Raw genomic sequence first — 17,272 nt, 5'->3', positions numbered from 1 at the left:
TCATAGTTTAACGCCACTGACGTTCTTTAGCCATGAAATACTTACAATCATCTGTTCTTGCTTTTCAGTGATACCGATCTGGTCTGTCCCAACGTAACGTCAGGAAAACGAGCCAAAAAAGAAATGTCGTTTAGGGAAAAAAATCCCTTTTAGATAATATCCATCTTCTTACAAGTTATCTGTCGCGTACCACAGCAACTTCCACTAGTATATTTCCAGTTTCCTGTATTTTCCTGCTGTTGTCAAGTTCAAAATACAAAACCAATTCAAAGGGGCTCTGTCCTCCAGTCCAAACTGAGCGCAGCAGACAGGATGAAATCAGTCCGTCGGCATCGACAACAGCCTCCAACTCTAGGATCCACACTTCCAACACAAGCTCTCAACCTCCCGGAGTGAAACCCGACACCAGCCCGTCCCACTCCCGCATGAATATTCATGAAGCACGTGTAGAAGCGGGGTAATAGCGCAAACTCTCCAAACGAGGGCGACAGTGTGCCAAAACAGTGTGACGTGTGATGCCACCAGTCTTCTTCAGACAAAACTGAATTTATGTGTCGTTAATCAATTAAAATGTAAAAAGCAGTTTCGTCCATCCGTCTGTCTGTAATTTAGCATTTTCGGTGCCATTTTTATTTATTCTTGCAAGAAAATAATTTAGTAGGCCTACACAGTCTGATTTATAATTCAAACCACAAAATCCATATGATATAATATAGTACAGTTCTGACACAACAAAAATAAACTCACGCAGAATATATAAGGAGAAATAAGGTGCCGGGAGTAAAAGTAATCTTGAGAAATCTGTCATTCTTACAGGTTTGCTATGTGGTCTGGGTGAGAGTGAGTGAGAGACGGCCAAGACAACAGATTTAACACCAGGTCATGTAACTGAACGATTCCTCCCATCTGGTGGTTGTCTATGAGAAGCATGTTGAACGCCCTGGAGGACGGTTACTTTCATCTGCTGCGGAGCTGGAGCCATGACCTTGGACCACTTTCTGGCCTCTTCAATCCTAAGAGACAACAAAAGAACAAATCACTGTCTGTTTGCATATAAATCCTTTTGACACAGAAGGCAAAGTACTCCTTAGGTCCTTGTACTGTGCAGAACCTGCTTAATAGATTCATTTAGGCGCAAATAAGGCACACCTTTCCAAATATTTGTATCAGTGCACCCATCAGGAAAATCACTTTTAGCCTCAAAGGCAACTACAGTCTACTTGCATAGCCTATCCTTATTTGTTTCATGGAAAGTTCCATTCATCTTTTTTTAAACAGTAAATTGACAGATAATATAATAATTTTGTTCCAGATAAGTACAGTGCAGTTATACATTCTATGCCCCTTCAAAAAAATAATAATTCACCATAATTCATAAATAAAAAAGCAAGAATAGATAACACCCTAAAGTGCATGCAAGATAAAAACAAGATAAAAACATAGCATTTTTTTTTAAGTCAACGCTCTTAACGAAATACAGGGTGCATCATCTTTAATGTTGTTCTATTTAAAGTATAATTCTATCCATTAAAATAAATATTTCATATTTAATAATTATCAAAAAAGTGCAAATAAACCTTGACAATGACTTAAATATTCATCCGTTGAGCAGAAGCAACACATACTGCAGTCTACATTGTATATCAAGTGATTATGTTTAAGAGCCCATGCCAAAAATCTAGATACAAAAATACATTAGACAGGAGATGAAGTTTTCCTGAGAAAAAATATATATACTATGTAGTTTATTTATATGAAAGGAGTTTAGGGAGAAGACAGGCTTGGCAGCGAGTTAGGCTGAAAAATGAAGAAAAATCTGTGTTGTACACTCTCGAGTCCAAAAAACCTGCAAATATTCATGTGTGCAGCATGGGAAAGAAAATAAAGATATACTGTAGATCCTCTTCCTTCCATAGCACATGCTGAGAGAGATCTGACTATTATATGGACGGTTAATAAGGTCATATACTCTTCAAAATTTCAGACAGTTTATTCTTTTTACTATTTAACAATATGTTTCCTTAGTGGCGACATGTAAAGATTGCTGATTCAAGGGAAAAGAGTTGTATTTATTTGATTAAAAACACAGGAAAAACATGTATATTGTGAAATATTATTCGTTATTTTAATATACAGTAAATTACATTTATTTCTGGGATGGCAAAGCTGAATTTTCAGCAGCCAGTCTTAACATGATCCTTCAGAAATCCTTCTAATATGCAGATTTGAGTTATTGTGATCAATACTGAAAACAGATGTGATGCTTAATTTTTTTTTTTTTTTGTGGAACCTGTGGGAAATCTTTTTTAATAGACAGTTTGAAATGCAACATTGAAATAGAAATCACATTATACACTTAGAATGTTTTAACTGTCAATTTTGATCAACTCTTGCTGAATAAAAGTATTCATTTCTTTCCAATAAATAAATAAAAAAACTTATTGATCTCAAACTTTTGGATAGTCATGTACCTCAAATGCAAAGTTTGAAAATTATAGAAATGCCATGCTTGAAATAATTTGGAATAGCATGCTAATAAGTTGCTACGTAAGATCTACGACAGTTTTTTGCTTCTTCAAGTACGTCAACGTACTGTACATCCTTGTGGTAGTTGTAGTTCTTATGTAGCTATTTACATCTTTAAAGCAAAAATGATTTCACAATTCACATTTGTGGTATGAGTAGGTTTAATTTATTAAAATCTCTTCAAGTAATGTTAATCACAGGCCTTATTTTAACTTAAAAATTCACTATGCTATGGGACAAAATACTGTAGCTTCCCAGGTTGGCCTTCAAACTGTTGTCATCACTGAAAAGCTCGATGCGCACCTGACCTAAACAGCCTAAAAATGGCCTTCAAAACAGCTATCAGTGTATCTAAGTTAGTAAAAAGAAGTCCACAATTTGATAAACACTCAATTAAATGTTTACAACCAGGACGACTAAATGTTTTTGGGATCAGCATAGAAACCAGAACATTTGTATCTGGGTGGAGCCGAACCCCTCATGCAAACAGACAAAGCAAACCCATAAACTCATTCTCAGCATACGGTTGATTGATGATGTCTGAGCGACCACAGTTATTTCCTGTCAAATTCAAAACTGTCATTCTGTTATATTTATCTGTTTGCGGTGAATGTGTTAAAACAACATAAAATACATCAGGGCGGAGTCATTTTTTTACTATTCGGTATCTGATTCGGATTATGACTTTAATAGCAGTTCGCACACTACATTTTGCACAATGAGGTCATGTTTACAATATTTATTTCATGTTAGCTTGATGTATGCTAGAAAGGAGGCAGTGGGTGCAAAGCACTTTCAGTACAACATTTTTTTGATTAGGCTGAATAAAATAAAGCGGAAATTAAAATGTATAATTTAGCAGACATTTATCCTAAGCAATTTACTGTAAGTCATTTTCAAACACAGATCCTCTGAAGCAGTTTGGGGCAATAAAAGTCTTGGTTTCTGGACTAATATCACAAAAATCCCCACCAGCGCTGCACAAACAGCTTTAATCAGAAGAATTCAAGCCAGGCCTTCTGCTGACAGGAGAAATAAATAAATAATATAGACTTAATATAGATTTTTAGACCGATTGTCACACCAATTTTGATTTCAAAGCACAACTATCATAAACAGGAGACTATGAAAAACCGAAAAGATTCATCAGTCTAACGTTGCCGCCAGCACACTACAGCAAGATACAAAACACACTGAAAGATTAATCTCACGTTGGAAATGTTTACCGTCTGCACAATGCTAACGTTGATTAGAATGATCTATCAGGGGAGCATATGTAGCCAACATGTCAGAGACGTAATGGACACAGCCAGGCTGGGCTGAGCTTTCGTGGATCTGTGCAACTGTCTCAAAGCTTTTGTGTAAACCACGGAAAAACAGAGTTAAGATGCTCGAGATATATTGCAATGTCCCTGTCATTACTGGAGAAAACATTCAAATGAGTTTCAATGAAAGGTCATACACAATTCTAAGCAAATCCTTTATTAAACATATAAAACCAAACTCATATTCAGTAAAAAAAAAAAAAAAATCTGTTGAAATGTGTTTATATTGGCCCGATTCTCATCTCTTACCAGCTGTCAACAGCATTTTTCCATTGCCATCTGCAGATTTTTTTAATGCAAGGAATCCAAACAAACTGTGTTGCTTATTTCAAATGTTCACACGGATCTATCGCCCAAACATCAAGACACGCAGAAAACAATTGTTTGTTTACTGAGGGATATTGCCCGTTTTAGCTTATAAACCACTCATGTGGAAAAGTCAGGTAATGTTTTGAGGGATCTGCTGCAGTACTTTGTGGTTCGTTTTTTGGATGCCTCACACAATCACAGACTTTGAAATCGCTCCATCGATATTTTGGTGACCGTGTTCTCAATTATTCTGGTGCACTCACGCAAGGGTCAGTAGTGATCGGTGGTCTTGCTTGTTGATTTGTGATATGTTGAGAGATTTATAGCGAGGTGACATGAGAAGTAATTTCACTAATTCATTGAGTCATTATTTGACTCTTGTTACCTCGCTGTTCCTGGCTCGTGAAAAACAAAAAAGTACAAATCACAAAAGTTCAAATGTTTGTTTTAAAAAAAAGCCTCCAAAGCACCTGCTAACCAGATCCCTTCACATAACATCAAACTGTCACTTACCTCATTCACATTGGCTCCCTGTACCTGTTTTTCTCTTCTCCTGGCCAGTTTCCCTGCACTGCCGGGTGTGTTTAAGGCGACTTTTCATGAGAAAGTGCCTGAAACCTTCCCATCTTGCTGTGAAATTACAAGAAGTAGATTTAGATGTTACTTCTGAACATTAACAGAAAAGGTAATGAGTTAATGATTAAACATATCAGACTTTTAGCAAACAATTCAGTTGTAGTCTTTTTTAAATTACCTCGGAGAAAAGGGTCATTACATGTACATGTTGCTTAAGGCCCTTGTTTGACGGCTCCTCAGTCTGTTTGCACAATCCCTGTCATATCAGAAAGACACATCCCTGGCAATCTCTACTGCCAAACTCATCGACGCAGAGAGGCACATTTGGCGTCATAAAAGTGACGCTAGAGGTGCTTGACCATGCTTCGGTTTTTGACACCTTTGGAGTGAGAATGGGTTGCAACTGCTTTGTCTGCATTGATTTACAACTGTCAACTTTTTAATGCAAATAGACTTAGGGGTACACATACAATACCATGCACATAAGGAAACATGCATATAGGACTATAAGATACACATACACACAGCTATACAAACACTGCAGAATACAACGACAGGACATACAAACGGATGACAACAAGAGAAAGAGAGAGAGAGAATGAAATCTTAAATCCTGTTCACCAAACATCTAAATTATTAATTCTCCCACACCTTGATTATATGCATTCATTCATGTTTCAGGTTCATTTGTCAAGGTCAAAAGTAGTCATTTTGTTCCTAAGTGAGACAGTCATTTTCTGTGTCTATTCATAGACTGAACCATTGGGTAATAGACACTTTTGTTCTATTCTTAAAGCTTAATAATATAACTTTTTTAAGCTATTATAGATGAAGTAAAAGTAAATGTTTTTGTTTCTTTTGAGGCATTAATGCAAGAAAGATATATCACTATATAGAAGTTGTATCATTTGACAGTTGTATTATATTATATAGTCTACGTATATACTCCTTTGCATGTCTTCTAGGGGTGTAACGGTTCACAAAATTCACGGTTCGGTTCGATACGATACACTGATGTCACGGTTCGGTTCGGTTCGGTTCGATACGTTTTAGATACAGCAAAATGTAAAAACATCTCAACTTTTCAGAATGCCGCAAGCGCACCGCGGGTCATGTGACAAGAACCAACCAATCAGCTTCATCCTTTCCCGTAACAACGTTGAGAGCTCAGCCAAGATGAAGGAACAGCTGATCGTAGTTGTATATGGATTGCAATTTTGAAATAAATTTAGTAGCAGAGCTACTGCAAGCGATTTTTAGAGCTGCAAATCCATTTATCCTTCGCTGAAATTTCCGCGTCTCATGGAGAGAGCACGTCATTGTTGCTTAGCAAAGACAGACGCCTCATGAGCGCTTCTGCCCGAGCGCTTTGGAAAGGAGGAGAACGACATACCGTTGTTTTTTTTATCCACCACTCTCTTGCCATCACCATTATAGCTTAAAGGGAATCCAAAGTGCACCCAAACACCAGACCTGTTGGTTATTGGGGGATCTTCTCATTTCTAGTCTGTTAAACGCATTGGCTATTTTGCAACGAGCCTTCAGCGCGTACTGAGTGAGCGAGCGCCTGCTGAGTAGCCTAACATAAACATATAAGATGGTGTTTTTTTCTTCTTCGGGAGTGTCAGGGGCGTTGCCTGTTACGTTGTTTGGGTTATTGGGCTACCTTGTTGAACGCATATCATTATATTTCTATCTCTCTCTTTTTTTTTTTTTTTCAAATATAATTAATTACTCCAACGAACCGTTCGGTATACATAATGCGTACCGCGTACCGAACCGAAAGCGTCGTACCGAACGGTTCAATACGAATACGCGTATCGTTACACCCCTAATGTCTTCACTTTGTTAAATCCAGTTTGATCCAAGTGTATTAAAGTGGGAATAACAATAAATGTTGATAATGAAGTAGGATTTTTGACAGAATTAATAAACATTGCAGCAATAATTGCATACAAAAAACAACAAAGACACTTGTTTATTTGGACTCTTGTCTCAGAACCTCGTGGTGAATTTATTATGCAACAAATATCCCTGGTGCTACTGTAGAAACTAGCATCAGAAATATGTATTAGTGCATGGTCAAGCATACAGTTTTATTTTTTTTCAATCCAGCCACAGTTTGTACCTTTAACATTATTTATTACAAGGAAAGCTTAGGTCCATTATTACTACACTTTAAAACCAGGAAGAACATAACCAGGAAGACAAAGTAAATTTAAGCGGAGGACAAAACCTTAGAAAGACCCCAAATGGAACATGGGTTCACAGCTGGCTCAAATCAAGGGGAACCGTATACCAGTCTCCGTGCCATCTTTTTGTTCTCCGTCTTTAGACGAGAGCACTTTTACATTCTCCCTGTTTAGTGTTGCTTTGCTTTGGCTCAAGAAACTGAGGCACTAAAATTGAGCAGCTGAATTTTCTAAAGCCATTACTGGGGTAAATACATATAATGAATGACAAATGACAAGTAATCATGAATAGACAAAGACTGCCTAGGATGAAAAGGGGTGGGGTGGCTTAAAAGCCTATTATAGCCCTGAATATTGCACTTGAATTCTGTTATTTCCAGATGCAGTTCATGATTAAAGCAAACCATTCTGACTTGAAGGCCTGCTAATTTGCCATCGTTTTGCAAGTGCTGCATGGAATATTTAGGTATGGATTTGATTCTTAGCAGGATTAAAGCAAGCGAAGAACAGGGTATAAAATTAATGCTGCTTGCTTTCAATGCACATGGAGAAGCAGTGCTTAAAATGTCCCAGCCTAAAGTGAGATTAGTTTGTCCACTTTAATCAAGGGCTAAATGTTTTGCTAACCTTATGAGCAGGGTGAACCCAAAGCCCTTTTTTTCATTTTGCCTGTCAAACCAAAAAAGTTCCAGCTTACATGAAGGATAATCAAAGTCATGTACAGAAAGGCTCGTCTTCCCTGGTTTCACAAACCTGAGGAAATATAGGCTTGATCTCAGCACCCTTCTTGTTATTCCTGCAAAACAAGTAACTTCATTATTTTATTCCCAGTTATCTTTTGTTGCTGAAACAAGAGTGAATTATTGTTTCCTCAGCAAGGGCCAGGTTAGTGTTCAGTTACATTTGGATGGAGATAAAGAGATCAACTTTTTTTACAAACCCACGAGGGCTTTGCATCACTTCAAAGTGCAAGGCTTATCAAGTGTATGAATTGAATGACCCTTCCTTATTTTGTTAAAACATATTCTACATTAATGCAGAACACATAAACAAATACTGAAGTGTGCTGATTTCAACGTATTATATAAATACATTCAGTTTTTTTCTGTATGTTTTCTTGGAGACAAAAGCAGTCTAGATTTTCAATAAAACAGTACTACAAGATTTCACATTTTCAGCATTCTTAGGTTAATTTCTACATGTACTAATATATTAGAAAGTGTCAAGTTGCATGAATAAAAAATAATGTCATAATTTAAAAAGCAGTCTTAATCCCACCAAGGCTGCATAAAAACAACAACAATGGTTGAAAACAGTAATATTGTGAAATAGTATTGCAATTTTATTTATTATTGCAATGCTCAATGGGTGACGTTTCCAGTTAGTATGCTGGCCATGCAAGAACTACGATGTTTTCAGCTTCTAGGAATTGTGTATAGATCCTTGCAACATGGGGCCATGCATTATCACGCTGCGACATGAGGTGATGGTCGTGGATGAATGGCACAACAATGCACCTTAGTATCTCGTCACAGTATCACTGTGCATTCAAAATTACATCAATAAAATGTACCTGTGTTCGTTGTCCATAACGTATGCCTGCCCATACCATAACCCCACATGGACCACTCGATCAACAACATTGACATCTGCCCTGTACAGTGAAAACCGGGATTCATCTGTGAAGAGAACACCTCTCCAACGTGCCAGAGGCCATCGAATGTGAGCATTTGCCCACTCAAGTCAGTTACGATGACGAACTGCAGTCAGGTCGAGACCCTGATGAGGATGAAGAGCATGCAGATGAGATTCCCTGAGACAGTTTCTGACAGTTTGTAAAGAACTTCTTTGGTTATGCGAACTGATTGTTGCAGCAGCTGTCTGGATGGCTCGTCTCAGACGATCTTGGAGGTGAAGACGCTGGATGTGGAGGTCCTGGGCTGGTGTGGTTACATGTGGTCTGCACTTGTGAGACTGGTTCAAATTCTCTGAAACACCTTTAGTAGAGAAATGAACATCCAATTGATGGGCAACAGAATTGGTGGACATTCCTGCAGTCAGCATGCCAAATGCACACTCCCTCAAAACTTGCAACATCTGTGGCATTGTGCTGTGTGATAAAACTGCACATGTTAGAGTGGCCTTTTATTGTGGTCAGTCTAAGGCACACCTGTGCAATAATCATGCTGTCTAATCAGCATCCTGATATGCCACACCTGTCAGGTGAATGGATTATATCGGCAAAGGAGAAGTGCTCACGAACACAGATTTAGACAGATTTGTGAACAGTATTTGAGAGAAACAGGCCTCTTGTATACATAGAAAAAGTTTTAGATCTTTGAGTTCAGCTCATAAAAAATGGGGTCAAAAACAAAAGTGTTGCATTTAGAATTTTGTTCAGTGTACATTTTAGTAGCTTAATTAAAAAATCTTAAAGCTGCTTTGCAATGATTTGTATCGTTAAAAAGTGATATAGAAATAAACTTGAATTGAATTGATTCTCTGATGTAAACAGGTAAATTGCGCTGGATCAAAAACTCCCAATAAAAACCTAAGAATCCAAATAGAGACACGATCCTCAAGTACATGTTGATTAGAGCGCATTTGTTTCTGTTTTGTGCCTTCACTTAATATTTATTTTGAACAGACATCTCTCTCTGGGTTAGGATTCTTTGCAGGCCTCCCATCTGTTTGTGACTAAATGGATTGCAGAATTGGCATTAAAAATGGATGCCTATTATCCATGTTGGATGATCATGGAAGGACTTTGACTGATCTTTCCCGCTGTTGGCTCATATAATTCCCTACCATTTCAGTCACTGTCTTCTCAAGTGTTCTGTTGGCCAGACAAACAACCCTCACAATATCTGACAAGGGAAGAGGAGTGTTTCAGAATCAGCAAGATACATCATCCAGATGCCTGGGTTGATTCAGTGCAGCTATATGCACTTGATTACCGCATGAACAATACCATCATTAAGATGAACTTACTTGGCCAAGTTATTACCCTACCACAAAGAGTACTGGAGTTTTATTTTACTCCTGAAATGTAAACAACAATCCTGTGAACACAGTGAAAATATTGCCCATATGGCTTTGCTTTGTATTGAGTATAGGAGTCCTTACTGGCTGATTTCACAGATCAGATTGTGAGCCTCTTTGTTTTCCAGGATTGCAGCAACACAACGCTAGCAGAGAAACTGTTTTCTGACCCTTCTACCAGTCAATAATAATACTGACACCAAACGTCGGATATCATTTACAATAATGCAGCTTGACTAAAATTATTTGTAAGACTCGTTTAAACACTTGACCCCTCTTTGTGAACCATTTATTAAAAGAACTAGTTCATAAGAATTAATCATTCGGTAATCACTTTACTGGTCGTGTTGCATGTTTCTGCTTGACTAAAATGAAACCGCTTAAAAGAGTTATTGGTTAGAGAATCAGACTATACTGGTCATGCTGTATATTTTTTGCTTCACTGAAAAGAAATGGCTCATAAGAGTCATTTGTTCAGGAATCAGATTATACTTGTCATGATGCAGATTTTTGAGCTGGCTCATTTGACTGCACCAGTCACTATGTATGTTTTTGATTCACTAAAAAGAGCCGACTCATAAGAGTCATTTTCTTGGTGATTCAGACTACACTCGTCACAATTATGCACTTATTATGAATGTAAAAGAAAATACTACTGTTTATATACAGTAATAATATAGCGCTATAACATAAATGTAGATGAAGTGCTCTACATTAATGCTTGACATTGTCATTGGAAGAATTATTTTAGAAAAATTAATTTTCGAGCTCATACTCCAAGGGAAAATATGTTGAGAAACAGTCTCCATTTGCTCGCTACCACTGTTTAATAGAAACAATTGAGACATAATGTGTCATCTGTGCTTTTTTGTTCTATGGGTAATGAGCAACTGGACAAACCGACCTAACTAAATATTACAGCTTTTCCAAAGATTTACTGACAGCAAATGGTCATTTTGTTAATAGCTCACGTTTGAGATCATGTCCCACTTTGATGTTCAGTACAACAAAACTAGAACCATCCCCAACCAACCACAGATGCCAAGATAGTTTACAGTGAAATTGATAATGGTGTTGCATAACATTATGAAATTTGATTTATAATACCTGATATATATATATATATATATATATATATATATATATATATATATATATATATATATATATATATATATAAAATACATCTGTTATACATTTTATGTACATTTATATTCATATATTTGTAAATTTATACACAAATTGGATGCTGGAATCTGTTGCTTTTCACTGTTTTAGGAGAAAATGCTGTATGCTTGGTTTCTACAGTACTGTATATGAAAATAAATAATAATAAATAAAACTATTACATTAAAACTATTCAAACTCCTTTCGGTACATACATATGCATTTATAAATAGTTATTAAAAAAATTAGATAATACAATTTTAAATAAATAAAGACATTATTAAACAAATATGTCATTAAACAAATATTGATTTTAGTGTCTGCTGCTTTCAGTGTTTTAGGAGAAAATAACAACAGTATTAATAATGCTTTCTTATATATCTTATATATGATGTTTTATAAATAAATGATGATAATTTAATTTATTTGATTCATTTGATGTTGACGATTGTTGCTGGGGAGTAAGTAATAATCGAAAAAGCCCTTTATATCGTTATACCCTATTTCATAAACTGGCAATAAACGAAAAGCTTCCCTCCCACTAGAAACCAACAGAAAATTACAGATGTGGACTTCCCTGATGTTTTACGACTTTAAAGGTGTGATTAATTCTCCAAACAAAAGATTAATGAATGAAAAGGGAATTTAGTGTTAACTAAACAGAACGGTGAAGAGAGAGAAAAATGTTAAAAACTTCTCTAAACATAACATCACGCTCAGAGCAAGCAGGAAGAGACAAAGTAAATACTTTTTAAGTACTATTGCGTGAGTGTTGTAATATATATACTCTAGCTGGCATGTGAATTGAACCTTCTCAGTGGATTTACGGAAAGTCTCGCAGGAAACATATATTCTTACCAAAAGTAAGAATGCATGGGTAACGATGCCTCCTCAAAACATTTGGACTGGTAGAAAAAAAAAAAAAACACATAGCTGGCAAAAAGAGGAACAATCAATCTACATCAAGCTGAAATGTATTTTTCCATCACGATTGCCAAAAGTCTTCTGATTGACAAAGCAAACTGTAACACAAAACCTCCTTCCACAAATACAACAAACCACAATGTGGCGTTAAACATGTTCCACAACAACTTGTGCGCTTCCAGTGCTTTTGCAATTTACTTTTAATATGACACATTTGCTCTTGCTGAAACGGGTGATTCGATTTTCCTGTGCAAATGTCACAGGACATTAACATCCTCAACAACATCATTTTCCACTCGAGTAATAGTGCTATAGGCTATGACGGAAAACTGATTTTCAAAATTGGTCTGAAATTCAGGCTACAAGAGGATCTCGGAGTTAATTAAATTCACTACTTGGGAACAATGATTTTGCTGTACTCTATTAAATTAAAATACCCCAAAGAGAAATAAAGCTTGAGTATATTGTCATCATGTTTCAAATCTGTTTGAGTTTCTTTCTTCTGTTGAACATAAAAATTAGATATTTTGAAGAATGGTGGTAACTAAACAGTTGACGCTGACCATTGGCTTCCATAGATTTTCGTGACTTTCATTTTTAAGGCCTTAATCTGTGGAAGTGCAAATTAAGACTTTTGAAGAACCGCAGAATCCCTGTAAAGTTTTTTGTTTTGACACCCTGACATAAATGATAAACAGGAAGCAGCATGGCATAACTGACATCCTCATTTTGCTACTTACAAAACATATTTGAATAAACGCATTGAGACAACGACCTCTGTGTAACTGTATCTCAGACGGATGCTCCAGCACTCACAGCTGTCTTGGGCCATTTGGTCTGCAGGGACCAGTGATGTGTTTTTGGCTGACTCCCGGAGAGGAGGGTGAGGAGACAGATGTGAGTGGGGTGCTGAAGAACTCCAGTGTACTGACAGAGGCTGGAGGCCTTCCTGAAATTAAACCAAATCTATTCCTTAATCCAAATTCTTATCTGGAATGATAAACTGTTTGGTATCCATGTGTACATCTCCATATTTTTCGTATAAATGCATTTGTTTAGATACCGGAAGAAACCACCAATTTGTACACTTACAATTTGTGTACTAGAAGAGTAGTGTGACATGCATAAAATACTGCAAGTTTTTGTATATGCAAGTACCAATTTCTGAATGGGAACTGTATACAACAAGATGAGGGAGGTAGGGAAGAACATTATGCATTTGAATCAGGCAAGTAATAAATTCGATAGAAGTGGTTTGCACATAAAAATGCCACATAAAAGTCCATTAATAATTGTATTTACTTCACACATAAAAATACCTTACTCTGATTAGTGCCATTTCACGAGTTCACCCTTACATCTAATCTGAAGGCGAATAGTAGGCATATTTTGGCGTACTGTCCTGGGGGAGGGCTCGGGGCCCGGAGCATAGCCCGAACCCAAATAACTCCCCCTATCCCTAATTTGGGATAAATAGATTAGAAGTGAGGAGTTGGGGTGGAGGAGGGATGCCGAAAAAAATGTCGTGGAACATGAAGTAGGAAGACAGGCTATATATACGCTTGTGTGCTAGTTAAGATGATTAGCTAAACAAGATGCACCTGTGCCAAATTGGATGATTATCTGACCACATGTAGTCTGTCCATGTAGACAGTGACTTATATCAATTTATATCAAAATATAAATTTAGACATGCAGAAAATAGTGTATATATATATATATATATATATATATATATATATATATATATATATATATATATATATATACTTAAAAAAATAAAATGAAATTATCTCTTTAAACCACACACATAAAATTATATATTTTAAGTACTTTATATATATATTTTATGTGTGTGGTTTAAAGAGATAATTTCATTTTTTTATTTCATTTAAAATGTTAAATATCAAAATGTACTTTAAGTGGCAAAAAAAGTATTTCTAATCTTAAAATACATTTTGGGCAAATGCATTATATATATATATATATATATATATATATATATATATATATATATATATATATATATATATATATATATATATATATTGCAACTAGTGGTGGTCAAATTTCACTTATTTTATTCAGCATATCCATTTAGACAAACCTGAATTTTTTCATTCACATCAGTAGAATTAAGAAATGGGAAGAGACTACAGTATGTAGTTCAAAAGATTCCAACATCACATTTAACAGCTACATCATCTGTACTGGTCACAATGTTTTGCAGTCTTCTGTGCCAGTTCACTGTTAGACGCTTGGTGTCGAGAGCATTACGTCAGTGATGTGCAGCATCAGTGACACCACTGGAGAAGAGCAGAGAAAATCACTCCTATAGCAGTCCATGGATCATATACTATTTGTTATTGTATTCCATCCCCTGCAGAGCCAGTGCCACATATCCCAATAAATCACAGTGAAAGCTTTTATGTACTTTACTAAATCCAATTTAGGATTTAACATCCAGCCAAACATTGTAAGCAATGGGAAGTACTTGCAGGATAGCATAAGTGAGCACATGAAATGCTTTCCTCCCATGTGCTCAAATGGTGGACGTTTATGAAAATTCATAATCACCAAATTTTTGTATCACCATGTAACCTTCTGTTCATTAAAGGTATAATTACAGGTTAGGAGGGGGGCAAACTCATGGGCAAGCTTGTGACGATACACTGATGTGTAAAACAGTATTTCGTTTTTTACTTCTGATTCTTGCAATGTCTGTTCATAAACTGTTAGAACTCTCATAAGCGCGTCCTCCTATGTGCGTTCTCACCTCTCAGCAGCAGGCGTGTGACGCGTCTTCCTCTTGTTCTTGCCTTATTGCAGATTGCAGATTTATGAGTGCATTATCGCCACCTATCTTTCAAATAGATCATTGACACTCTATCTACCATCGCAATTAGAAGTATCAATGGTCCATTTGAGAGATAGGTGATGGTAATGCACTTATAAGTCTGCGATCCGACATAAAGCAAGAAGAAGAAGAAGACGCCTCACACAACAGGACATGCTCAGGAGAGTTCTAACAGTTCGGACATTGCATAAATCAGAGGTTAAAAAAAACATTATAAATAGTTTCTGGCACAGACCAATCATTTTGTGTCTTTACACATCAATGTATTGTCACGAGCCTCAAGGTTAAATTTGGTTTTGTTTGTGTATGTTTTTTTTTGTTTGTTTATTGTATGTTTTAGTTAAGAGAGAAAGACTGCAATGGTTTGACTTAAATATCTCAGTTTGTGTTCTACATCTTGGATGCACTGGGGGTGAGCAGGTAAACTTAAACATTTTCATTTTTGGGTGAACTATCCCTTCAATTTAAATTAATTTTTTAGGTTTCATTTCAACTTCAGAACCAAACAAGCCTGTAAGCTTAGCATGTTGGATCCGAATCCAGGGTGGGGTTGGAGTAAATCTAATAGACAGCCCATTGGAAGTCTACTCAGTCACGTCACGTAACAACATTAGTCATGCACAGATGTTTTTATGAGCAGCAGAGTTAAGGCTGAGGGCAGGTTGGTTTACATAAATACTATAATCAGTAGCAGTCAATTAGGTCTGCTTACCAGCCTGTCCCTTAAAATACATCTCCTGTGTCATTCATCAGAGGTTTACCTATAGTCCTGTAAACACAAGATGAAAGAAGTTGCCGATGTAGACGTGGACACAAATCAGAGAATCTCTTGGAGCATTGATGTCAGGATGTCTATTTTCCCTCACCAGTCCTTCAAGGTTTTGGACAGCGCTGCAAAACACGAGGAGACGGGAGCCATGACTCACTGCTTTGGAAAAATATCATATCTGACAGGCCAAGCCGTAAACAAATGAAGGGTTTCGGCCATGAAGGAGATCAAATGGGCCAAAGATCAGAGATGTGTATCAGGGGTCATTGAAGGACATTTGATTAACTGCCATCTTATAGTACACATCGAGTCAAAGCTACTTGAAAGACATAGTTGGTTCCTTCTTAAGCTACAAATTTGAACTTCATCTGTTTTTAAATGTAAATATAAATTTCCCACTTCGCATTGAAATTTCAACATGTAGGCATCTTTTCTGATAGTGTTGGGTTCATTTAATGATAAAATCAAATGGGTTGGGATAAATGACACACATCCCAAATTTCTTAAATCCTGTTGACACTAATCGATACAACATGCACAACATAATTCTGCAAACTGCCAAACAAAACTTCAAAATACCCCTTAAGAATTAAAAAGATAATGTAATAGCATTACAGTTGAGATCTTTGGCAACATCCCCTTTAAAAGCGATACATCCATGTCAGGACAACAACATCAATCAAAACAGCTGAGAAAGGCAAGTTAACTTCATCTTCTGCTTGACCCTGGAATCTGTCATGTGAAGGCTCTGCAGACCCAGACCATTCAAGACAAAGAATCACAGACTGGAGATCCGCCATACCTGAAGCTTACATGTGGAGTCACCATATGAACCTTGTTCGTAATGATACTTACAAAAGGGGTACAAGGAAGGAGGGAATTTAGGTGGTCGTAATGAACACTGATGATGATGATGATGATAGTGGAGAGAAGTACAGCAATTAATGTAACCATGTTTATTTCAGAAAGGAATTCTAGAGGATGAAAAAATATTTAGGGGACGTGTAAGTGGTGCCATTTTTGCCTTTAATGGTCACATTTATCATTATATGACGCATTTTCCTGGGCGAAATCCAGTCATTTAAAATGGAATCCACACGATTGGGAAATTTGTGAGAGGGCAAAAGTTTTTCCCACGCAGATTTCGTAACTGACTCGTCATGTGAATCGGCCATGTCGACCTACAGGAAGCTTCTTGGTTTGAAAGTGACTTCTGAGTGAGCTTAGCTTCATACATCTCTACGCTAATACGACAACTTTCCCTGCAATTTTGCTAATGTACATGTATAGATGTAAAGTAATGTAAATGTAATGGCTATTTGTAAGGCTAATATTTCAGAATGTAGAAAGCATCAATAAGATAGAGTCATAAAAATATAACTTCTAAAAAATGGTATGCTTATGTAAGCGGTATGTTGAATTATTGGGGGATATTTAAATGATCGCTTAAGAAAAAATAATTTTTATTTACTAATGCACAATCCATTGCAATAGTCACATTTTGATGCACATATTCTCATTTTCCTAACTCAAACGATACTCAAGGTTTTTTATTTTAGGAGATATAAAAGCAGATAGCAAACAT

At 36.5% G+C, this 17,272-nt stretch overlaps 1 protein-coding gene across 2 annotated transcripts in view; it reads right to left on the bottom strand.

Moving 5' to 3' along the window:
* The window catches only part of dchs1a (dachsous cadherin-related 1a), a 117,169-nt gene extending 116,029 nt beyond the window's left edge, over positions 1–1,140 (bottom strand). For both annotated transcript variants that reach the window (XM_026226735.1, XM_026226736.1), the window contains exon 1: positions 46–1,140. The gene's annotated coding sequence lies outside the window, so the exon portion shown is untranslated. The remainder of the gene's footprint in view (positions 1–45) is intronic.
* Between the last annotated feature and the right edge of the window lie 16,132 nt (positions 1,141–17,272).

This window comes from Carassius auratus, chromosome 40 (genome assembly GCF_003368295.1).
Source record: "Carassius auratus strain Wakin chromosome 40, ASM336829v1, whole genome shotgun sequence".
NCBI lineage: Eukaryota > Metazoa > Chordata > Actinopteri > Cypriniformes > Cyprinidae > Carassius > Carassius auratus.
Note: the sequence above shows the minus strand (reverse complement) of the source record. Positions and strands in the feature narration are given on the sequence as shown.